Here is a 24954-nt window from a genome sequence, read left to right as displayed (position 1 = left end):
TGTTTTTTTTTTTTCAAAACGAATAAAAAAGAAATAGATTGATAATATGGATGAAATAAAAAATAAGCTATACAGGGGTTTTCAGTTCATAAGCCATTACAGACTTACCCGTGACCATGTCATCTAAGGACATTACAATAAAAGGTATTTGATTTCCCTGTCATCCGAAGCCGTTTCCATATCAATTAGCTTTGTATGCCATTTCATCGGAGAAGCCTGCCATAAAAATGGATGGTATTGCCTTATCAACTGAAAACCCCTGTAAAAATATTGAAAATGGGAATAGAATGAAAATTCAATACCTTAAATAAGAAAAATAATTAATTTTGTGGTATTAAAAACAAGAATTACTGAGTTTAAAATAAAAGGAAAAGGAGAATAAAAATTTAATTAATCATTTGTAGAATACAAGCTATACATCAAAGCTATAAATAATTATTCCAAGCCAAGCATAGCAAAAAAATAACTTCGTTTATTTTGAAAAGCATATTTGTATACGCGGCTAATAGAAATATACAAAAAACAACTCCCAATTCAAAAACGAATCAGGCTGATAGCTAAATGTTTATATCCTCCGTTGGAAAGTTGCTGCCGCATCATTCATCTTTCGCCCCGTGATTAATGGACAAATGATTTATGAATTCGACTACGCAGAAATATGATACGGCTTTCCCGTTTTTTTTGTACGTGGCTAGCAACAAAAACAGCATTTGATGAATTCTGTGCCGTTCTGTCCGTCGTTTCTACACCTTCCCATTTGTTTATCACTTTTTGTGTGATCTATTTCGGTTACCGAGTGGCGACAAAAGCACACACACACTCGGAAAAAAAGTATATCTTTTCCTTCCATCCCTGTGTGTGTTTTTTCTCTCTCTCTGTTGCACGATTGATTCACGTTTCAAACAATACAAAAGAAACGGGCGCAATCATTGATGAATTAATTTCATTAATCATTACCCGAGTGCCGGCACGATTTGCACTGCAAGTCGGTTTAGGGAGCCAAAGCTCACCGCTATGGATGAGCTGAGATGAACAAAATTAATTGCGCACGGTGGGGTGGAAATCGATACGGGTGCGATACGGTCCCAGACGCGCACGCTTGCACGAAAATGAAGTGATCGTTTACCAATTATCATCGTCACGTTCAATGGCGTTCAAAGAAAAGCACACCTTTGTGCCAGGGTGTAGGCGACCCCCCCCCTCCCCACACCCTGTTTATCCTGCACCGGCGAACGGATGGTGCGAACGGATGGGATGTTTATGTTTGTTCCTATTGACATAGGACAAGTATTAATTACGGCACGTCATAGAGCACGGCAGCAGCTGCTATGGGGCGGGCTGCTTGTCTTGGCGCTCCGTAAGGAAGCTTCGCGCGTGGGCGCCGTGATGTGTGTTGTGCAGTGAAGTTCTTAATGAAGTGTTAGCTCTGATCGCGGGGCGAATGCACGAATCAGCATAAAGGGCTGATATTTGCTCTTTTGAAATGGAGTGCCATTGAATGGTAAGCGCCAGCTTTCAGTCTGCTGTTTGCTATTTTGAGCTGCACTTGCCTTGGGTTGAATTGGAAAGTCTGGTAAAGAGGGTCTGGATGATGTCTGGAAATAAAGGGGAAAGTTTATTGTTCGCGAGAGACAAAACAATACAATGTGTATTTGGAGGAAAGGCGTTGTAAATAGTTAATGTTTCTTTTTGTTCCGTATTGCTTGTGCTAGTAGAAGGAAAAGCTTATTTTTCCTGGATCATTGTTATTTTGTATGAAACGAGCAAGAGGACACAAGCAAAGTATTTGTATTCTCTTGTAGAAATCAAAAAAGGAACATTAAAACATGAGTTGAATAAATGAATTTTGACCTAATACACATCGCACAGTAGAATAAATTCAACTCTTAAAATGGTCATAATAACATAAGTTATAATGTTCTCTCTCGCTCTTCTTGGCCTAACGACTGCTTAGGTCATGTCTGCCATTTCTGGCTTACTAGACTTAATGATACCGCACAGTTGGGTCACCATTTTTCACTATAGGAAAACGGTCCGGATAGAATTTGAACTTCGGTCCTGCCGTATGAAGACCGGCGCCGTTATTGCCTGCGCTCCTGGTCAATATAAGCTTTGCTAATTTAAAAATATAGAATTTCAAGGCACTATGTGTACTCTTGGGTTGGACCGATGGTAGAGGCGATAGCGATGCCAGTCCTCACACGACAGGCCCTGGAAGCGAATCCTATCCAGACCGCCTCCCCGTACGCAGATCTGACTGACTATTCAGCTACAGCCAGAAATCACAGGCCGAGACTAAGCGAGGTTGTGTATGCAATGATACTTGACGAATTTATTATCCACCCCTCCAACAGTCTACCCTTATGTACTGAAGGCAGGTCTTAATGATATTCGGGTCCAAGGGTGTATTCGCTTACAAAGCTTCAGTATAAGACCAAGAGTTAAAGAAGGGAATTTTAGTGTATTAGTACGATCAAAGTAAAATAAATTTATGATACTGCGTGACAAATCTCTATCGCAAACTATCGAATACTTATCATTCGATAGTACCCATTTGATATAAATAATAACATCATGGTTCTCAAGTTAATATTGTTTTGAACTGCAATTAAAATACGTTTTAGTTTGGTCATTTTGTTATGGTTATACCCTATAGTGTGACTGCTAACGGACGATTGGAATCGCTTTATTGTTCGGTTAAGAGCCAAGTAATGCTCTACTTAGCACGACAATCAAGCTTGTTTTACGTAGCATGTTTAGTGATGATTGCTAAACATTGTTCCATTTTACATTCTACGCCGCATTTGTTATGTTTGAACGCAGCATTACATACTGCATTATCACCGGGTCCTGAAAGGTCTCAAGATTTCATGCATAAATTTGAAGAGCTAATGAATTCATTGACATTTTCATCCTCCCTTCAGAAGTTATAATCATATCAGTTTCTTCATGTACTACGCATTGATTCCCGGCTCAATTTTCTCAACAATTAAAATGTCTTTTTGCCTAATTTGAGCTTAAAAGTAATGGTAAGACAAACACAAAACTGTGTTCAACAATAATGGCAATCTAACGGCTTTTATTGAATTTTATTACTTTCCTACCGAGCAGTACGTTATCGTTTGGCATTTAAGCTGCCGTAACCTATCGGTAGCATGCTGTTTATTCTGTGCTGTTTGTACATCTACCTACACACAGCCCGGCCCAACAACCGACGGGGCAAATCCTTTCGACTCGGGACATTCCGAACCATAATAATAAACATGCACTTTCCTGCTGCCGGAATTTGTAAAGGTCAGACCGAGTTCCGACCGACTGATTGCACTGTGTTTCCATCATGTTTCGATCCGTACGAGAGACAAACGAAATCCATTTCCAATAAATTTTGTGTGTGTGACGTTTGCTTTTTTTTCGTTTGCTGCCAAACTGTAGTAATGTACAGGTGCTGTGCAAATGGAGAGAGAATCAATGACCAATGATGTGGCCATTGGCTGTCATAGTTTTGTACGGTATCAACTTTCACCTCGCTATGAGTGTTGTTGGCATTTTCATAACTTTTTTTTGTTGTTGTTGAACAGGTTCACTTCCACCTACAGGCTAAAGCTACACGCTGTTTCACCTTGAGATCAAGTAAGTAGCTTACTGCCGGTGACGCCAATTATTTTGTGAACATTTTTCTTCGCTCACTTTTTGGATAATGAACTGTGGACCAGTGCACTGTTATGTGTGTGTGTGTCCTATGAGTAATTGATAGAAAAGCGTAACAATATTTATTAAACGCATTTGTTTATTTATTCGACGCCCGTAAAACATGAATTTCAGTTCGATCCAATCCAATTTGGCTTGTGTTTCTCCTTTTTTATTATTTGTTTGTTTCTTCACTGTTCGATCCCTTTCCACTGTTGCTGACACACAGTCTGACAGCTGGACGAAGCTCACTGTCGGTGTCCATTCGTTACGGAAGACTGGCCATAAACATCCCATGTGCAAACTGTCCACTATAATGCAAGCTGATGGAAGACAGAGAGAGAGAGAGAGAGGTGGACAAATAAAAAAATCTCCCCTGGCAGCATAATACCGAAACAGCGAAACCATCGATGCGAGCTCGAAAGCCGTCCTTGACCAACCGAAAAACGATACTTGACGATGACCGGCAGACCAGAAAGGGGCCAGCGGAACGGTACGCGGCAACCGATGTCAAATGAAATTTTGCTCCGATCAGCCTCTGTAATCTTCTCGCTGATTGGGGCGTCACTGCTCGTTTGGCTTCATTTCCCGCAAGTTGCCCATTTGGAGCGCCACCAGCAGAGATGGGTTTGGCGGTGGTTCATCGCTCACGTTCTAGTGGATGACGGTTTTCATCACCCTCCAAATGTAGTGCTGTGTGTGGTAAACCTGTTGCGTAAATGTGTGTCCACTTTTTCGTCGGACCGGCCTCATACTGATGCCTGCGGTTATCTACTCCAGGTTGTCACACCGGGTTTCGATGTGTCACACGCTTCGTCATGGCTGTGGCTTCGGGTGTGTGCTAGTGTACTGGGCACCCGGCCCCAGACCAGCCAGAAAGCTGGCCAGAGACCGACCATTTCTGTTTGATAACCGGATTTGTTGGGATCGTTCGTGGTGGTCCGAAATCGACGTCGACAGGCGTGGACGTATGATCGGCACTAATCGGGTGCGGGAGCTACGGTTCGCTGACAAGTGTGTGAACCAGGCGTGTTATGTTTTTTTTTTATTTCGTAAATAAGAGATTGGGGATTTTAAAATTGAATCCGTGAATTTTTAAAGCAGAGTTAAAAAAATAAAGCAAACTCGTTTCGATGGTATATTTTAAAATTGTTTATTAATACCATTTTATGAAATTGAATGCTGTAGAAGAAGCCAAATCAAAATTAATTCAATAGCAGGATACATTATTTTATTGTTCTGGCCATATTGATAGCTGAAATAACTTCAAGCATTACAATTTTTAAGAAAATGGGTTCGCCTGATAATTTTTATGGTTGCTCGTAATGCAGTATCGATGGAGGCGCTTGGTGCCGTATTCAAGTTCTGTGCATTATTTGCTACATCGCTTACTGACTGTTTTCTTAGCTTGGTAATGAAGAAACTTGCTAGAGTCTCACTTAAAAAGCATGAAATTTAACTTTAAATCAAAATGTTTCATGTCTCTTCTTATAGAGTTACTTATTCACATATAATACCTAGACAGGCTATCTAAGTATGTATTGTTTCTCAAGAAAATAATTTATTTTCATCATTTAAAAATTGTCTTATCTTCGTTCTCTAGTTAATAATTTGAATAATAAAAAGTTAAACAGAACACGAGATAAACAGAAGATCTTTTGTTGACCATCGCTTTAAATTTAAACATGATATAAAATTTGTACCGACTTTCCTACACCAGAAACAAAAGTAAAATAGATGCTCTTTATATTTTTTGCGTAAAATAAAACTGCATGCAAGAATCCCACACGCTCAGCAACAGTTGAAAGCACGAGTTGCGACACAAGGGGCGTGATAAATTCGCACCGGTACGCCAAAATACCAAACCAACCGCCGTTCGTAATCCACGCCGGAACCAGGTTGACGGTAGCGCGCTGGTGTTGATTACGTGCCGATGTTATATTTTTCTTGTCGTGTGATTACGTCGGTTGGAAGCAATGTACGCATAAATTCTGTTATTCCGCAACTGGTGCACGCTCTGGCGAAGAAAACGATCAAAACGAGCTTCGTGCACTGGTGGCAGCAAGCAGCAGCAGCAGACATGCGTTACGGTGCTAGGCATCATGAATAGGAGGATTATAATGGAAAAATAGTCCTTCTGGCACGGAGGATGGCAGATACATTCACCGAGAGGATTATCAACGCTCGTTCGTGGAGAATCGAATCGTTGTTGCTGGGGTTGGGTTTTTTTTGCGTTTGCTTCGTGTTTCTGCTAGTTCGCCGTTTGCCCGGTCTTGCGTATAGAAGTTTGATGATTAGTTCCATTAAGCGTCAAAGGATAATCTTACCCCTGAGTGTTATTGATCTGCGATGAAGGATTATTTTCCACCTTGTTCGAACCAGTGTGAAGCATTAGGAAATCGTGTCGGGATGTGTTTTTATGATGCTTTGGATTATTGTTTCTTGATGTGAAGAAATGTATTTACTCGATTCGTATTGAAATATTATTTTTGCGCCTTGTGAAACCGACACATCTTTTTGAGTATAATTTTTAGTTGAATTATCAAAAACCGAGTAGCTGAATAAATGATAGCAAACAGAAGTAAACAAAACTTTGACAGTATATAATACTCCTGCTCAAACCAGATGGCTCACTTCACATTGCTCCTAATCGGTGTTTGAAACTGTTGAAACTTTTTCAACGAGAACAAAAACCAGCTTCAGCATACTTTTCGAACAATCGTGCTTCATGGCATATGGCAAAGAATGAGCGCCTTTATACTCTTCCTCATTGCTTTTTGCTCTTTCAAAACAAAAACCTTGTGACTTTGGCATGGCCGGGCTTCCAGTGCTGATAATCATCAAACGAAACGGGTGTTTTGAATTGCCACTTAAACAACGTAAAGTGTTATTTGCAAACACTCTCACGAATCGCTTATGGAAGCCATTTTCATGTGCGCGAGTGTATGTGTGTTAAGGGTGTATCAAAGAGTATGCCTAAAACTGGTGAAAAGAGGAAAAAAAAAGACAGGAGAAAAGTATCTTTTGAGCACGCGAAATAGGAACAGGGGGCTGGCTGGCTGGGAGGATCGCACACCAAAAGAAGGTAAATGTAAATGACCCTCGACTGTACCAGCGTCAAGTCGATATGACAGCACCGGGTGTGTTTGTGTTCGATGGCTTTGCGCGGGTCGACAAATTTGCTACAGTTCGGGCGCCCGTAGACAGCAGCGTCCTAGACAGCTTAGCATGCGAATGGCAAATTAAACGGCTGCCGGTGACTTTGAACTTACGCGAGAGCGTAATTTGTACAATGGTGATGAAAGCATTATCAACATGCTGAAGTGAAGTGCGCCAAGAAGCCCAGTCACAAATGGGTTCCGTGTGATGGGGTGTAGTCCCCCCTCATAGTACTTTATGGCACACACACACACAACGTGAGCGATGGAGACGCATGGTGGTTCGTGCGATCGATGGAGGCGCATGGTGCTGTGTGAAGGTGCCGTGCATAATTTGCACATCACTTACCGTTTTGCGATCTCACAGCGTGGGAATGTTTGCCACGTGTTTACCAGTGCAACAGTGTAGCACGGGTGGGTATAAGAAAAACAAAGGCTCTTAGGTTTGAGGCTCACCGTTTCAGCTGGGATGGGTGACGGGGAAAAGTTGGCATGAAGCCTGAGTGTGCACCTGTTTGTTATGCTGCTGCCCTGTGTTTGATAGATTCGTGGTAGGCGAAGGGAAGAGTTGAAGTTTTATGTTTGAATACGGGACGCTGCATTGATCGATTTCGTGTGGGTGCACTAGCGATACAAGGTTGGGTGAATACATCTCAGGTTGTTGCAATACAAAAGTAGACTTTCGCATGCAACTTTTATGTACCTGCTTGCAGCGGGTTGTGGTTTGAACTGTTTGCTTTAAAAAAATTATTCATAAAATAGAACCATATTGATCCGGTCGGATGCAAGCATTATTTATTCGTATCATATCGTTGTTCAAAACGAATGTTGTGGAGAAAAGGAATACTTATATGAAATGTTTTTTTAAAGAATAAGTTGTGAATGATTCATCATTTTGAAAAAAATCTCTATTCATTCCATTGTTTTTTGTAAAGAAAATTATTTTGTAATAAACTTGAATACTAAAACCAACGCCAACCATGTAAAGGACTGGGCGCCTCCATCGATCAATCGCATATCTGACGGGCGATTCTTGCTTATTTCTTAGAGAGAGTTTGGATACGGCAAAGCATATCTTTAAAAAAAAACATTTTAAAATCATTAGTTACTTAATTGAAGAATAAATTATTTTTATTTTGTAAAAAGCAAAATAATAAAGCTAACGACAGGAAATGACTGGGCGCCTCCATCGATCCATCATAGGTGATTGCAGCTTATTTCTTAGGAGGTTTTTGATTACGGGAGAGCATTTATTTTTTTAAACAAGAGACTCACATGTAGTTAATTAATTAACATTAAAAATATAGTAAATTTGACAAAGACTCGATGGGTCAAATTTATTTAATTTTCATTGGACTATAGGAATAATAAGTCACTATTTTTAGTAGTGAAGGAATTCGATTCAAATAAAGTATTTTAAGCACGAAAGCAAGTACTATATATTCACAAATTCACAAGTGTGCATCTTACAATCCTCAGTAAACATCCGCTTCCTAACCACAATAAACTTTCAACCAGACTTGTCTCACTAAATCCAACTAAATTAATGTGGTTTTTGGCAATTGGATTATTTTCACCCCACAGAGTCTGACTCGGCCTTGGAAAGGCTAGCCAACCACAGCCCGTACGACTCTTGCACTATCGAAGCGCTTTGTTCGCCAGGATCGTGTTCTAATGTTTCCGACCTCTTTGGTCAAGTGGCAATAAATTCACAATTATTCGCGTTGAATAAATCTTCATAAGAGGCGCTCCATGAAGCTCTCAACCTATCGAGCCACCGTGCATGCGGTGTTAGTGTGTAAGTTCAACCAAATAGAGCGGTTTAGGTCGTTTTTTTTGCGTGCCTTTTATCTCCTTAGTTTCACATTGTTCATGAGCTGTGGGTAAAGCTTTTGCCATCCACGCACATTTTGCGTAAGGTGGGCCGTGGGTTAGGAGTCGTCGAGCATTAACCGAACGAGGAATCTGTTTGTCGAGCCCACGCCTTGATCGAAAGTGAACCAATCCTTCTGCTGGTGGTTTGGTGCTCGCCCCGTAAAGGATATCGTTTACATCAGGTGAACTTTATGCGCGCCATGGGTTCGATGGCGTGGATAAGGGCGGAGAAAGTGAAAAGTGCAAACGTTTAGGTGTTTTCCATCGGCTCCGGTGGCAAACGAAGGTGGCAGCTGTAGGCGTTATAGGGCAGGATTGTATGAAAAGGTAAACAGAGAAAGCACCTGTGCAAAAACACAGGACCCCAAGGACGGATGAGTGCACCACACCCAACAGTAGAGAAAGGGGTGGGCCGTAAGGACGGCACAATCGAGGCCAATGTTTATCCTATTTGAACCGGAATCGACTTTCCCACCACACCTTTTCGATTTGGCACGATTTTTATCATCTGCTTACGAATCTTCGCCCGAGGTAGTCGGAACGGTGGTTAGTGTAGCGCTGAAGGGGAACAGTGCTTTTCTTTCTGTTTTCTCCTTCGTCAGCAGGACAATGTAAGGCGAGTCAGCCTGTCTCGCCCATCGGGGTGAACGGGTTTTGTATTAACTGTGCAGCTTTGGCACGATGTAAGCTCTGTTCTTTTTGTTCCTTTACACTCACTTCTAGCCTGTCAGCTTACAATGTACGCCCGGCCGAATGGGAAGGTAGATGAAAGCGTGCCGATGCTTTCATTCGCTTGCTCTCAATCGCAAGCCAGGCCCCGAATACGTTGTGCAGATGTGCAGATCGTGTTGTACCTGTGCTCTGTGTAGTGGTGCTAGAAGGAGTTTTTTTTTGTTTTTTTTTGCGATGTAAAACACATTTACAACTCACAAGCTCCCTGACCGTGGGAGTGGGCGAGGGTTCCACAATTGAATGAATTGATTTTCACTTTGTCAATACCGTGCTTCTTGTGGGAATAGATTAGGGGGATGGAGTTAAAGGCGTTGGAGAGGACTAGTGTTTGTGCTGAGATTTTTGGCCCAGAATGTAATCTGGAGTGGATGAATGGGATGAAAACACTATTGAGTGTTTCCAATTCTATGGAAAATTATTATTTATATATCGAACAGACGATTACAGTCAAGAAATTAACCATTTTTCGCACATTAACGCCTGTGATAGAATAGTAAAACAGGTGCAGGTTTTGGTTTGAAAGAAGTTTTTTTTTATATATTTATATATATTCAGAAAGAACGGACTATACGTATCAGACGTAAAAGTTGTTGACAAATAATTTCCTAAACCGAATCGTGAAAGGGTTCTCGCCCTTGTCCTGTGCGTGCTCGGCTAATAACTGAAATTTAATGACAAAATTCTGGGGAAACGTTAAAAAAGACATGACAGCACAAGAATGGCTTTATTACAAAAGGGGCCTGCTCCAAGGGGCCTTTTGAAAGCTTATTTCAAGAGTCCTACTTCAAGGATGCTGTTCCAAGGGTCCTACTCCAAGGGTACGAGTCCAAAAGTCTTTCAGAAGTGTAGTAGTTATCGCCTCGGTCACCTGACTGTCCCATGAAAACAGTATGCAACCTCTTTCTATATCAATCAAATTTGGAATATGGAAACGATTCGCTAGAAGTAAATACATGGATTGCTCATTGTACGTCTAGGGGCATGATGCCCATTTTTTCGGGTTTCCTTATAAGTAATCATTCAGTTGTCAGAAGTGTACGAACAACGAAACTGTAATACAGAAACGTTATCTAGAGCAATGAGAAAAATAACAAGAAAAAAGTTTACCTATGCCCATGTGACTTATTATACCCTATTTCAGTGAAGTACTGGGCGCCTCCACCAATACGCATCATATTCGACATGTGATTAAAGTTTCTTCGTTGGGACGGTTTTTGATATGGGAGAGATTTGATATTTAGAGAGATAGAGATAGAGACTAACAATAATACAATTAGTCAAACAGTTTAAAAATACTTTCAATTGTATCCATTCTAGGCAAAAATCTGAGTAAAGCCCTTTTTTCCTATAAAGAAATTAATTATCATAATTTGAAAGTATAATCGAGTCATAAAGTCATTTTGAAACATTTTATGCAAGTTAATGAATTAGAAACAAATATGAACTTCGCAATAATCCAACTTTACTCTTAGGAAACAATTTTGACCACCCTTTGAGTATGATCAAAGAGCTCTCTACCAGTTGTGCCTGGTTCTGCTGATTCTATCAAGCTTGTTTTTGCCACACACACACACAAAAAAAAATACATCCACTCAAAAGTAAACATAAACTCCCAAAACTGAAAGCGTTCGGCATGTAAATTGAGTTGTCAAGTGCTTCTTCAATCGGTAGATAAACACCACCACATCTTTCCAGCCCCCCTTTCGCCTTCCCTTTGACCGCTCGCCCCAATGGATCGGCTCGAAAGGACGCAATCGGTTATCGGCCAAATCTTCACGGGTCAAAAAGGAAACATGCTTTCGAAAATGAATTGTTTGTCAAACAACCCTCAAACCAGGAAAAACGGAGTAAAAAGGTCGAACGAACGAACGAAGATAGAGATAGAAAGTAGATAAAACATCTGGAGAGAGAGAGAGATAAAAAAGGCAGCGACCGGTGGCTTTCAAAATCAGTCATTTTAGGCAAAAAGTCTGGCGACAAACTTTTGCGACAGTGACAGGTTTTGGGCAGCGACAGTTTTTATCGACCGTTTCATCCACCATCCTTCGTTTGAAGTGATCTAAGCGCTGGTGTGTTTAAAGCAATATCTCGTACAATGGCCGGTATGTTAGCGGACCGCTTAACTAACATTCTATGGTGAAAATAATTCAAAATAGAAAATTCTTCGTAAAAATGTGGACCGGAAAAAAAGGAAGAAAAAAAAACACACGGATCCAATCCCACAAAACCGAAGGGACAAACCATAGACATTCAAAGTGGGTTAGAAGCGACGGTTGTTCCGGTTGGTTACAATTAAATTTAGCTTTTCCTATCTCGTGCTTCACGACTGCGACACGATTGAGTTCCAATGAAAGGAGAATAAAAATGGCAGATATTTGCAAAAAAAGGGGTTTTGTTGCGAACGGTGAAAGGGAAGCTATGGAGTGATGATGGAATGTTTTACACTCCCACACGCCGGATGTTTCGCACGCGTTCATTGATAAGCAGTGGGCAGTAGTGGTGGGACTTTAAAGCGGAAGCATAAACAGTTTATGTTATCCGGGCGGTGTTCACCGCACGCAAATGTGCGTGGGAATTGTGGAATGAAGCACGACCGTGGGCCGATGACTGATTAATACAGATGTAGAGCTAATTTAATTTTCTATGCAAAACGATCATAAAAGACACACGTATGGGAGGATAGCTACAAGGTAAAAAAAAAAACTGACAGGTATGTGTAAAACAATGTCCCAACACAAACTATATCAAATTACAGTGAGTTTGGGCTCAGGTGTACACGGAGCAACAAGTGTACGTACGCCATTATGAATGACCAGCGTGGGTGCTTACATGTATCAGCATGAGAGAGAAAAACTTTCGATACGAGAACGAGGCTGGTTTGTAGGGACATAAATAAAGCGATGGAAATTGAGTTACAACAAACATCTCACAGACACCGGTGACAGGGACAGGCACACGGTATGACGGGTAAACATAAACTTTGTTTCCAACCATCGTTCATATTTTTACCAATACTGTTGTTGTCCAGCGGTACGATCGATTGTACGATGACCGCACCGCACCGAGGGGAAAAGACAATTTATTAACTCTCTGATAAGGTAAAATCATTAGCAATACCGAACGACCCAGTACGGTGCAGTAAAGCTGTGTGTGTGTGTGTGCGTGTTCTTTTCTGACGAGGCTCGTAACAAGATAATTGAATGATGCAGTACAGCCCTGGGTTTGTGTGACAACACGTAAACACACACACACACACATGTGTGGTGTCCGGTGATAGCGGCCGAAGGTTAAAATAATTTATATTAAGAGCCAATCGAACTAATTTGGTTTCAGTGTATTAAAAATTGATAGCACCAGGGAAGGTTATGGCGCACTAGCCAGAGGGAGTAGGTAATAATAATTGAAGGAAAGCTTTTTTTTTCTCTGGTACAATGTTTGGAGTGGTTCCCCGTACTAGGAGAAAAAATCACAAGAAATAGTCCAGTTTTTATATTAATTTGGGAGAGATTTTTTTTCAGAAATTGAAGCGGCGAAGTAAATTTAACATGTGTTTCAATTAAAAATTAGGAGACACTTGTTCAAGGGCAGTCCGGTGGCTGAGGCGTCGGTCTTTACACAGCAAGATGGGGGTTCGAATCTCATCCGAACCATTCCCCCGTAGTGAGCACTGATTTTTCAACTACTTGATATCACTAAGTCTAGTAAGCCAGAAATGGCAAGCATGACCTAAGAGGACGTTGAGTCAATAAGAGAGAGCGAGTCACTTGTTCAATGTCTAGAGAAACATTGTAAGACGATAAATATTTTAGGTTCATACTGTTTTAAATTTAAATAAAAAATCACAATTTCAGTATAAGTATTGTAAATTGCAGTATCGATGAACACGGGCGCAATAGAAAATCGTATCGTATAAATGTAAAAACAAAGGAGAATTACTTTGATATAGATGTCTTAAATGAACCTGATTGAAATGTTATAATAACCCCATCTTATCAAAGCATAAGATCATAAAAAGTTTGCCTAGTTTTCATACTGCCGTATTAGCTTTCTTGAGCGATGATAGTAAGCGCACACTATACCATGCTTTGCCGCTCGCAAGCGTTTGTTTTCTCGTACACAATCGGGAGTGCATGCGATACGTGCGCATAGCTTTGTCGCTCGGAAACTGCAACCGAAAAGTGCTGCAAGGCAATGAAATGACGTGTGGTTTTCCCGGCACAGGCGACTATGCGACCGGCCCCCGGAACTATGACGATCATGCCGTGGGGAGCATCGCACGCTTCGGTTGCGGGCAGGAAACGTGAAACTCTTGCTTGAGTGAAACCGCCCCTACCCGACCGGGTAATGTTCAAGTTGTCGACATTTATTATGATCTCGCCAAGCAGAGCCGAAGTTCACCGTAGTCCTCGCCATATGTGGCTCGCTTGTGTGCGTGATGAGTTTTATGGTATCAGGTGAGCCGAAGCACGAGCGCAAGGAATACTTTTACGAGCTGCTAAAAACTAATCTTTACCCCAAGGAACGGCCGGCCCGTGAAGTGGCGCGGGTTTGAGGTTTATTAAATTATTCGGCGTGTACTGGGTAATGGAGCGTGTGGACAGCTTTCGGAGAACAGTTTGACGAAGTGTAAACTTATTTGAAAAGTTATTTTTAGCAAGGATTAAGCGAACGTCAAGACGTCGAACGCGTTCAATAAGAAAGTAGGGTGAAGCACCGTCGCTGCAAACAGTTTAAATTGACTTGAAGCATGTGAACTGCTTTTAAGTTTTTAATCAAATATTATATTTCACGAGAGACACGCTAGAGTTGGTATAGAAAGAGGCATTTTTATTATAAGTTCTGTTTTGCTCCTAGGGGCGATCTGGTGGCTGAGGCGATATTGGCGCCGGTTTTCAAATGGCAGGATTGGGGTTAAAATCCCATCCGAACCGCCTCCCCGTACGCAGGCGGAGACTACTTTGCTACGGGTAAAATTAAGTCATAGAAAGCCAGAAATGGCAGGCCGAGACTTTTAGAGGTTAAAGTGCCGAGGAAGAGAAGAGTTTTGCTCCTAAACTTAATAATCTCTGAGGTGGTTTCGAACATTTCACAGAGGATATGACAAAAAATCAGAGGAATTTAGGCTGATGTATAAAAATGATGTATAGGCCAATATAGAGGGCATGCTACAACCGTTTGTCCAGAATTTGATGAGATTGCTTGACGTCGTACGCAAAATTCCTGAAGTGTTATTGCTCACCACACGATACCAACGTCAGCTTTATTTTCTCCCAAGAAAAAGCTTAATCCAACACCTGTATTCAACAACATTCAATAGCAAAAAATGACCCTCTCTATCATACCTAGAATAACAGTCGTTAAATACATTTCCAGTTTCCAAGAAATCCCCATTTATTGATAGCTATGATAGCCCCTTGTTTACGTAGCGAGTGACGACCGTGCCGTTTGTCGTATCTTTTATTCGTAAATCGAAAAAGCTTTTTTCCTCGCCAAACTACTTTTATGTCCTCTTTATATGCGCTTGCTTTTTATATGACCTGCATCGAGCGTACGGCGTGCTTCTTGCATGTTTTACTAGCTAGCTAGCAAGCTTTGCCCGTTGGAAAGTGCTGAACAGTTCTAGTCGTAGTCTACGCGCGTTTACAAGTTTGATGAGCTTTGCTTTCACCAGAAAGCCATTACCGCTAATGGTTTGCCATCTTGGTATTCCGGCAATTGCACCACATGCGACATTGGATAATTGTCGCAGTGCAATCAAAGGGAAAGGTGTACATAAAACTTGCCCGCTAGCCGGAAGTTTCGGGAGTGCATGATAAACTTTTAGTACCATCTCGTAAAGCTAAGTTTGGAACGGTGTAAAGCCAATTGCTTGGCGTATTAGTTCCGTTTCGATGATCTGCTATCTGTAGTTGGCGAGAGATAAGGGTTGTTTTTTTTTCATGATTGACATATTTACGAAACTTATTTTTGAAACGAAAGAATTGAAAGTTTTACATGTAATTCAGAGGGTTTTTTTAGGAAATATAAAGACATATATAAAAGTTATAAGACATATATAAAAAAAACGACAAAAAAGTGTCTTGATGGAACAATTATTATCCGGTATTTAACAGTTCTGCAATGTGATGTGATTAGACGGGAAAAATTCTGTTGGCTGTTTGAAATATCCCATTTTAATATAAAGCATTGAAACATTAAATTTTGATAGGAAATATGTTTTGTTTAGCATAATTCTTCTTCTTCTTTCATGGCCTAAAGACCTCTTTGATATTTCTGGCTTACTAGTCTTATTGATACTGCATAGGGGGATCGGCCAGTCTTGAGGGATCGACCCAGATAAGATTTGAACCTCGGTTCTTCCGTGTGAAGACCGGCGCCTCTGTCCAAAGGCAAATAAAGGTCTCAAGTGTATTGATTTTCTCCTTCTTCTTTCTTGGCACTACAACCTCGAGGGGTTTCGGCCTGCCATTTCTGGCTTTCTGGGACCTTCTGTGATTTTATCCGTAGAAAAGTAGTTAGCCCTGCGTACGGGGTTACTTTTAGTGTTCCATATTATTAATTTCTGTTGTTGATAATATCCCAGAGTTTTATAACGTTTCTAACATGCGTTTGGTTTCGCCACGAAATTTTTTAAGGGATTTTATCTGATTTAAATAATTTTCGAAATCGTCTCAATAATTTTCTTTGCACTTAGTTGCACGACCTTTCTTAACAGAAAAAAATGAGGAGATGGATAAAAATTATATTCTAATTTTATTTGTAAGGGATGGCCTGACTTTACTGCGAATTATATTCTAATAACAGGACCAGAATAGAATTGCTCCTCTTTTTATAATTTTTGCTTGTTTAAAATAAACTTTTGATATTGTTTTCATTTAGCAGAACACTCCTTCTTTAAACAATTTCTTTTACTTTTTTTTTCAAATACTTATGATGAATTTTCACTTTTTTCTACACTAAAAAGAAATATTTTTATAAAAATAATAATAAGAAAACTCTAAATATTTGGAGTACTATAAAAAAAAACGTTGGAAAGGCGTCAAACATATAAATGGCATCAATACATACGCTGCCATACGCTGTATGGATACGCTGTAACACGATATTCGCCTAAAGTTTGGAAATGCTAAAAATATAATGCATCAATACATACATTGCATCGTAATTTTGCAGTTACGTTTAATATTTCCTAGATTACTTTAAAATATATCGTTTTCAAATTTTCTGTCCATTGCTGTCCAATTTTTTTGTTCATTTATAGTAATAATAAAATTTTAACCGAAAACTAGTGTGCAAAATGACAATGAAGATATTAACACATTTGCTTAAAATCAAAATTAATTTCTGCCCGCATTTATAAAAGCGTTACGTTATAAAATGCGGATATGGCCTAGCCAACACAATCGGAGCAGGGGATCGAATTGGGGATGAATGGAATTCGTTCACCTTTTCGCCGTCATAACGTCCGTGAAACCTGTTGAAACTTTTCCCTCCCCCAAGCAAAAATAAAGGGCATGAAACCCTCGCAGCGTACCGCAGCGATCTCGAACAGCGTATTAATATGCATGAGCACGGTTTTCCCTAGACTAACAGAGCGGTACAACCATGCTGGCACGTGTGCATGTGTGTGTGTGTGGTTTTAACCCATGATATCATCTCCAGTCGCGTAAGGTTCTAACTGTATTCTGACCGGTAAGCTGCAATTCGTATGCTGTGAAAAACAAGAGCAACAAAAAGACTCCATTTTCCAAAAGGGTATTTTCAGTGCTTTTTCGTTGGTTTTCGCTTGGTCCCGCTGAGCGTGAAAAAAGGTACACCGTGTGTGCGTGTGCTGAACATTAAATGAAGCACGGTCGGTGTGTGTCGGAGGATCGGGCCCTCTGTTTTGTCGGGATAAAAACTCACAAATTACCAGCTTTTTAACATTGCACTATTGCGATGCTTGGTGGTGTGGATGAGCATGATGAGCATAGGGAAGAGTGGTTTTATTTTGGAGGGATTTTGAGCCAGGAAAAGGTGCATGTACGGTGCATATCGTTCTAGCTGAACGGTGATCACTGTTGCAAAATGACCTTTCGAATGTGAGTGTGTTGTTTGATAATTCGGGAACTTGGCAGCCGGAGTGTGATTAGCACAAGAGTAGCACGAGAGCAGAAACATAAACCCTTGAGAAATGGAAGTTTTCGATACGAAAACTGGAGTGTTGTTTCGCGCTGGTAAGGTACTAGTTTTGTGACACCCGGAGTTAACATGATGCTTTGCCGTACCAGCAGACGTGTGAAAATAGTCTAGAAATAGGTAGGTTGCTCACGTTACGATGCGAATTGGGACCGGGTTTGAGAAACTTGAATCCCATTGCAGATCCTTCACCAAAACTCCCCCTGTGATGTCAGTAAAACAGTTTGCTCCAGATGCAAATGGGAATTATAATGCAGTGTGTGTGTGTTGTTCGCCGTTGTCCTTTGCAAGGAAAAACTACCTCCCAGAACATGGAAATATATGTGCAAATGTTTCGTTTCGTCCTTTTTGCACATTACCCTAACGAAGGCAAATGTGACACTTCTGCGAGAAGGACGATTCGAGAGTGAAATATAAACCAGAGCAAGGTCATGCTGGGAGCGCTGTGTGTGTACAGATGGGTACTCCGAAGTTAACTGATAAATGGCAAACCATTTCGCGTAAGTTCCAGTTTTGCTTAACACCGAAGAGTGATTGTAACGCATTTTTCATCGCAACTACAGTGCAGGGACACTTTCTGCCGAACGAAATGGAGGGTTTGAGCAAATAACATTTGCAAAGAAAAGCAAGGCGAGAGTGGGTAGGAAAGATGGATCGCAAGAAGGTTCTTGGAGCCGCTCAGAAAAGGGTTACCGAGTGGGGAAAATGGCAGATGAAAATCACATTCCTTGAAAAAGTTAAACTCATCCGTTCCGGTGTTCCGGTTCGCTCCTGGCACACATCTGGTCCGGAATTGAAATGACAAAAACAGACACACACACACACACACATCGACACTCATCCATTTACACGCAGAACAATGTGAAAGTGGTGGCTTACCGTCGATATGGCGATTTTGGACGTAAGGTGAAAGGAAAAAAACGATTCCGATACGCACACCAGCCATTTCACGTTCGCCCATTTGCAGACGGTACGGCAATGGCTTTCCGGTGGCCATAATCGTGTCGGCACGGAGGGCAAGATAGATGGGTGTTACGTAGCTGAAGCCACATTTAAAATGGGTCCGCTTGAACTTTAATGTCGTCGGGTGTAATAAGTACAACGGCACTCACTTGCACCGTCCGACTGGAGTGGTAGATTCGTGAAGCTGATATTGATATCCATCGGGAGTCTGTTCGGGCACGGAGAAGGAAATGGGTGCCAAAACGATAAGGATTATGTTTCGGGTTTACAATTTATGAGCGTTGTGCCAGTGTGAGTTGGTTTGGGGGGAAATAAGATTTTGGCGATACATTTTGCTTGCGTAGAAAGCAATGACCCCCGACGTGCAAGGATATGGATTTACGATCCATATGGGTGGAAAATCTTCTTTTTTTCTGCAAAAACAAAAGTAAGTCCTTCAGTACAAGAACTGGATCGTGTGATCAGATTTGAGATTTGTTTTTGCATATTGTTCAAGGGATGAAATGAACAGCGTATGAGGGTTATCTCCTGCCACCAAGAAACGTGGGCCATTAAAAAGTGATCTTACCTCTAAAAATGGAGAATTTGGAAGATCAAATTAAAAATAGATGGATCATCAGATTATTGCGTTCACACAAATAACAGGTTATTTGTAATCTTTATGTTTTTGCACCAAAGCAATACTCCAAGCAAAACAGCCAGGAATTTCATAGAAATCCGGGGATCAAAGCTCAACCAGACTTCCACCCCGTACGTAGGACAAAAATTAATACACACATATCCAGAAATGGCAAGTCGAGACCTTTGAAGATTGTACTGACAAGAAGGGAGAGAAGATCTATTCACATACTCCAAATATTTTCATTTATTCCAAGTTTTTCATAAATATTGTAGCTGGTCATAGCGGTAAAGCGGTAAAAGATGTATTTTTTTTGGCAGTCATCTAATGATGCAGCTGCAGGGAGCTTGTGTTTTCCAATTTAATATAAACTTCATTCTTTAGCCTTTGCAAAAAAAAAATCCGTAACATTTTGGCTGATAAGGTTTAACAGCAGAGACCTACATGTTTGTGAAGAACATTCCAATTTGTGAAACTTTAAAGTTACTTCAAGAGAGACATTCTATGAAAATACTGAGATTTTTATATCTGATGAGGACATCGCCGATACTTATTTTCTTTCACCTTTACCTTAATTTACAACAGATTTTTCTTATTTGCTCAAGTTTGTTTTGTTTATATGGTACTAGTTCAAAATATGACATGCAGAGGGCCACCTTCATCCAATCAGTTGTTTTAGTTTTTCCACTGGGTGAAGCGATAGTTTTTGAGTTTTTAAATTTTGTAAGTTTGTTCTGTTAGCGTGTTTTGTTAGCGAGCACTCTTTAACAAACAAGTCTCTTACATTAGTACTACAGGCAAGTAATATTGCATTAACAACAAAGACTTTAAATTCACTGAGCTCCTCACCTCCTCCTCACCAGCACAAAGCTTATATTTTGCGGCACATTCCAAGCTGCATCAGGGCATGAATCTCGTAACATCCCGCCACATAATCAGCTGATCATGCTCGGATCGGAACAACTGCATTGCACTGGCACGTTTCTCGTATCTTCGCTGGTTAACAGTACTTCCAAGACCCAACCGACCGCCGGTATCGGTTTACAGTACACAGACCGCTGCTATGATTTATAGTTACCGTTTTTGATAAAGATGATGTTGCAGTTGCGCGTGATTGCGCGTCCTTTTAGGGTGGTTAGTGGTTCGGTTAGCGGTGGTGGCCAGTACGCTTTTGCTATCCGGGCTGGATCCAACTATTCAATCGTGTATCGATCAGAACCAGCGCCAGAATAGTGCAGATGCGGAGCCGAACGGGCAGCGTGTTCTTGATGGATCACACGGCTTGGGATGAATTGTGGTGCCCGCTTTTTCTACATTTTTTTGCTTACCGCCACCAACCTATTTGTGGTGGAAAAGATGGATAGCCAGCCGTCCACCGGTGAAGCGGTTGGTGGAAGGTTCTGGTGCGGTTTTCCGACCATTGAAACTAGCGGGCCCGGTTTGGTGCAGTAGCCGTCGCTAATGGTTGTAAATGACTTTGGGTATCATATTTTATTGCTGTTATCAGGTTTCCGGCACCTTGATTCAGCGTTATCGGTTATTACCACGTTACCACTATTATTAATATCCATCGTTTATATTGCATGTGTTTATTTGTCTGTTGCAGCAAAACAGTGCGGTGTGCTGGTGCAACACGACTAGGAAATAGAGCAACTAGACAGGTAAGTGGTCTTAATAAATATTGTTTCATGTACATAAAACTGGGTAGAATATTTTTAACATTTTTGTTCAACATTTATGTCGAAGTGAATCGTTTGTAGCATCGTATCATACCTTGAGGAATAAATTATCCTATTAGTAACGCGTGACCTCCATTAAAAGCCTCGGTTAAGGCAAATTAAAAAAAAACAACTCAAAATACCTTATTTATGGATTCATTAGTGAAATAGACATAGCTATTTTTAATGGTCCGATACGACCACACGTTCCAAAAAAAATCCCATCACTCACCTCCTACAAACAGGTCTCCATCGGGTATTAATTATCGCAATCGGTACCTAGTACCAATACGAACCTAATTAGAAGAACTCTTGTCAATACCGACAACCGAAACGAAATAAGTTAATGTATCCATTTCGAATCATACTTCCCGCACACGGTTCGTGACTGGAATGTACCGAATGATTCTGAATAGGGTTTTGCTGATTATCTTCCTCTATTCGCTGCTGACAAATGGGAAATCATTTCCATCGAACAGGGTATTTGTGGAGATTTGTCTTGCTGAGGTGGAATTCCGAAGGGGATTGCTTCGTTTGGTGAATGAGAGCATGATTATGATTTGAAATATCTATTCACGTCAGCGGTGGTCCTTTTCGGTGCTTTATACCTATAGTGTATATAGAGACTTGTTTGTTGCTTTATAGAGTATAGAGGAGTTTCATACTTCGATAGTATCTAAAATAATGTAACGTTTATTGTTAAGAGATACTAAGGGCGTATTATTACGTATGAATGTTAGTAACCTTAATGTTTAAAATTTGAAATTTGATGTTTGAATGTCAACAATTCAAGATTTGCTTATCAATTTATTTCTACACAGCTTTTATTTTTGTTCGATTTTTTAAGTAAACAGCCATCGAACAAGCTGTGATTAGACGGGAAAGATGAAAACGGTTATCGTGTACCGACAAAGAAAATCACCTACAAATAGCCTCTCAATATGTCATTCACTTACTATGTTGTTCCGTGCGAGTATATTGGCCAAAAACCATAATGAAAATGGTAGAAAATTGCTGTGACAGAAGTAAAAAAGAATTTGGATCCAGAAATTAATATTTACAACGTTTGTCGCTCTTTTTCATCCTTTATGATGTTTGGTATATATTGCTCAATAAAAAGCATTTCACAACAGGTTAAAAAACAGGTTAAAAACTTCTATTACATATAAAAAAATAAGTAAAAGTAAATGTTAATCATATAATAATTATTTCATTAGAACTCAACAAATAATTATACTAACGGATGGATTTGAATGCACGCTGGTCAGAATGTGAATTATTTTGGCTGGCACGTAAAAGTTGCCTTTGAGAAGCCTTATAATGAATGACAAAACGAGAGGAGCAGCTTAGTGCGATACGATCGAGTTGTTCATTGAAGATGAGGCTACGAACGCTTGCTATGGCTACACTTTTTCGATGCAAAGGTTCAGAGCATTTTGTTTGTATTAGAAGTTGGACGTTCTCTAGGATTCCTGTAGTCGAGCATAGTTCTCAGCATGGATTTTATTGGTCCATTAGTATTGTAATTTACAGTAAAATCACAGCCTATTGGATCTTGGTTGCGGTCCGGTGGTAGATGCGACAACGGCGCCGGTCTTCACACGACAGGACCGGGGCTCAAATCTCATCTGGGCCAATAAATATTAGAAGAGATTGAACATTGAACATTGAACATAGAACATTAGAAGAGATTAGAACAATGAATATTCTAAAAGTTTTTTTTTTTTTATTCATAAAGAACGGCCTGGCCGTATTGCTTCTAAAAGTTTTAAACTCAAGAAAAAAATCATGCTATTGACAAAAGATAATCTACAATAAATAAAAACATCCCTTAAGCCACAATAATCTCTCTCCAGAATCCAATTTAAATTGCACTACAGCTCAGCCCAGCTTGAAGCTCAAATTTCATCTCGCTCACCGAAATTATTCTAATTACACTACCGGTGCGTTTAAACAGAGGCAACTGCATCACCGGGCTTTGCTTTCGCTGAGCCAACAGGTTTACTTTTTGTGTAAGGTATTACAAAACTTTGTGCATTATCCTGCACACAACAAAACGCTTGGTTAATGACCGGGCGGAAACCAGCATCCTTCTGCTGGGCCGCGAAACTTTATCTATTTTCCTTAACGAACGCCTTTTCGCTAACCGTCGAGTGGCGAGCGATACCGACCCACCTTCAACAATGTTCCGACCGAACGAAAGGCACTAATTAATGCTGTAACTCTTGCTCTGGCGTCCGCACGGTAGAGACGGCGGACTGGTATCGGCACTCCGGAACGTAGCATTACAATGCAAGCAAGTGCTTTGCGATCGTTATGCATTAAATTGAGGGGGAAAATGAAAATGGAAAAGCTTGAAATTTGTTTCCATTTTGTTGGTGAGCAATTCATTTTTTTCATGTACTTCAAAATTAGTTTCCACCACGAAATGAATTGTCCGGGAAATTAGAATACCGAATGAAGTTCAGTGAAAGTGAGATTCCTTATCGCGTTAGAAAGCCCGCCATAAACGGATGGCTGCGTACCACTACCGTACGGGTATCATAAAAACAACGTGTGATAAGCACACGATATGTTGCTACCACGATTGATAACGAGTTATTACGATGACGCCAGCCCAGACAAGCAAAGGGGCGAGAAAAGCGATTTATTATGGCTCCAATTTTTGATTGCGCTGTGCCGTGTTGCAGACGACGACAGCCCGTTGGTTGGCAGCCAAACAGCACCGGACCGGATTGGGTGAAAGTGTTCTGCGGTACGATATTAAAAGTGAAGCAGAGAGAAAGAAAAATAGCACAAAAATCTAGGAATGGAAGGGCTCTTCTAGCTGCTGATTCATAAGCGGAAAATAAATAACGGTTTGCCGTGTGATGGAAATGAATATTGCATCCCCTTTATGGTGGGCCGGGATGGAAGCGTAAAAAGCAGTGGCGATAAAAAATACGCGAAACATTTCAAACCATCCTCTGCCCTTGGTGTGATATCATAGAAAATCATATTGCAACAGCATTGATTGGCCATAAATTGTGAGGGAATGGTTTATCCGGCGAGGATTGAGTCGAGTCATCAAGATGATGGATTTTTTTCTATTCTTCCTGGTGCAGGCAAGCGTGGATGGATTTTGTGCTTTTGTAGGGGGGCTGGGAGGGAATGTAGGGTGGGGGTAGGGAAAGGAAAGCGATAAAGATAGTTTATTAATCATTATGGTTTGATGAGTTGTAGTCGACACTTAAGGAGGAAAAAATGTTTAATACAAAAGTTCGTTTCAACGCTTATTAAAATGGCTAGCGGATTAACACGACGATTAGAGTAGGGAGAAGCATTGGACAGATGAATTTAGCCGATTTACTCAGCTTGACCAATAGCTGACCCGATTACTACTATAAACTCCTCACAGTTGAGCGAGATCGTCAGTCAGTCGTATAGTCTACAGGACGGACTTATCTACGATGGCGTCTCTATTAAATTTTCTATTGAATAGTAGCTTGATCCCGTACGTAGGGCTGACTATTTTACTGCGGGTAAATTTAAGTCACAGAGAGCCAGAACTGGCAGGCCGAGACCTCTCGAGGTTGTAGTGACAAGGAAAAAAAAGAAGAAGAAGCAGCTTTTTTATAAATTTTCCAGATGTTTTCCATTCAGGGTTAATGTCTGGTAATGATGCAGGACTGATTATCTAGCTACGGGTCAAAATCAAGTCAAGAGTGCTAGATATGGCAGACAGAGAAGAATGTTTCGGTGGCCTAAGTGGTTATTCATTATCATTGTTATGCATCGGCTTAGTCTCAAACGGAGAGGATGCCTTAGAGGATGATTGATGTCAATGATGTTTAGTTAAGATGTCAAACCAGATGGGATGTATCTTAATCATCTTTTTTTATACTTTTAACTCTATACGTTACATTCGAAGAATTCTGCATTTTCGTTGGTAGTAGACATGTACTATATGAAGGCATCTCACAATCTTTGGAATCTACAGATATTGGAAGGGTGGCTCGGTCGTCCAGGCAATATCGGCCCGTTT

General features: G+C 40.7%; 1 protein-coding gene across 5 annotated transcripts in view; it reads left to right on the top strand.

The window, feature by feature from the left end:
- Nucleotides 1-24954, top strand: part of LOC118517603 (ras-related protein Rap1) — a 72991-nt gene that overhangs the window by 6630 nt on the left and 41407 nt on the right. For all 5 annotated transcript variants that reach the window (XM_036063891.1, XM_036063892.1, XM_036063893.1 and 2 more), the window contains exon 3: nt 20819-20873. The gene's annotated coding sequence lies outside the window, so the exon portion shown is untranslated. The remainder of the gene's footprint in view (nt 1-20818; nt 20874-24954) is intronic.

The sequence above is a fragment of the Anopheles stephensi genome, chromosome 2 (assembly GCF_013141755.1).
Source record: "Anopheles stephensi strain Indian chromosome 2, UCI_ANSTEP_V1.0, whole genome shotgun sequence".
Lineage (NCBI taxonomy): Eukaryota > Metazoa > Arthropoda > Insecta > Diptera > Culicidae > Anopheles > Anopheles stephensi.
The sequence above is the reverse complement of the archived record's forward strand: the minus strand, read 5'-3'. Positions and strand labels throughout refer to the sequence as shown.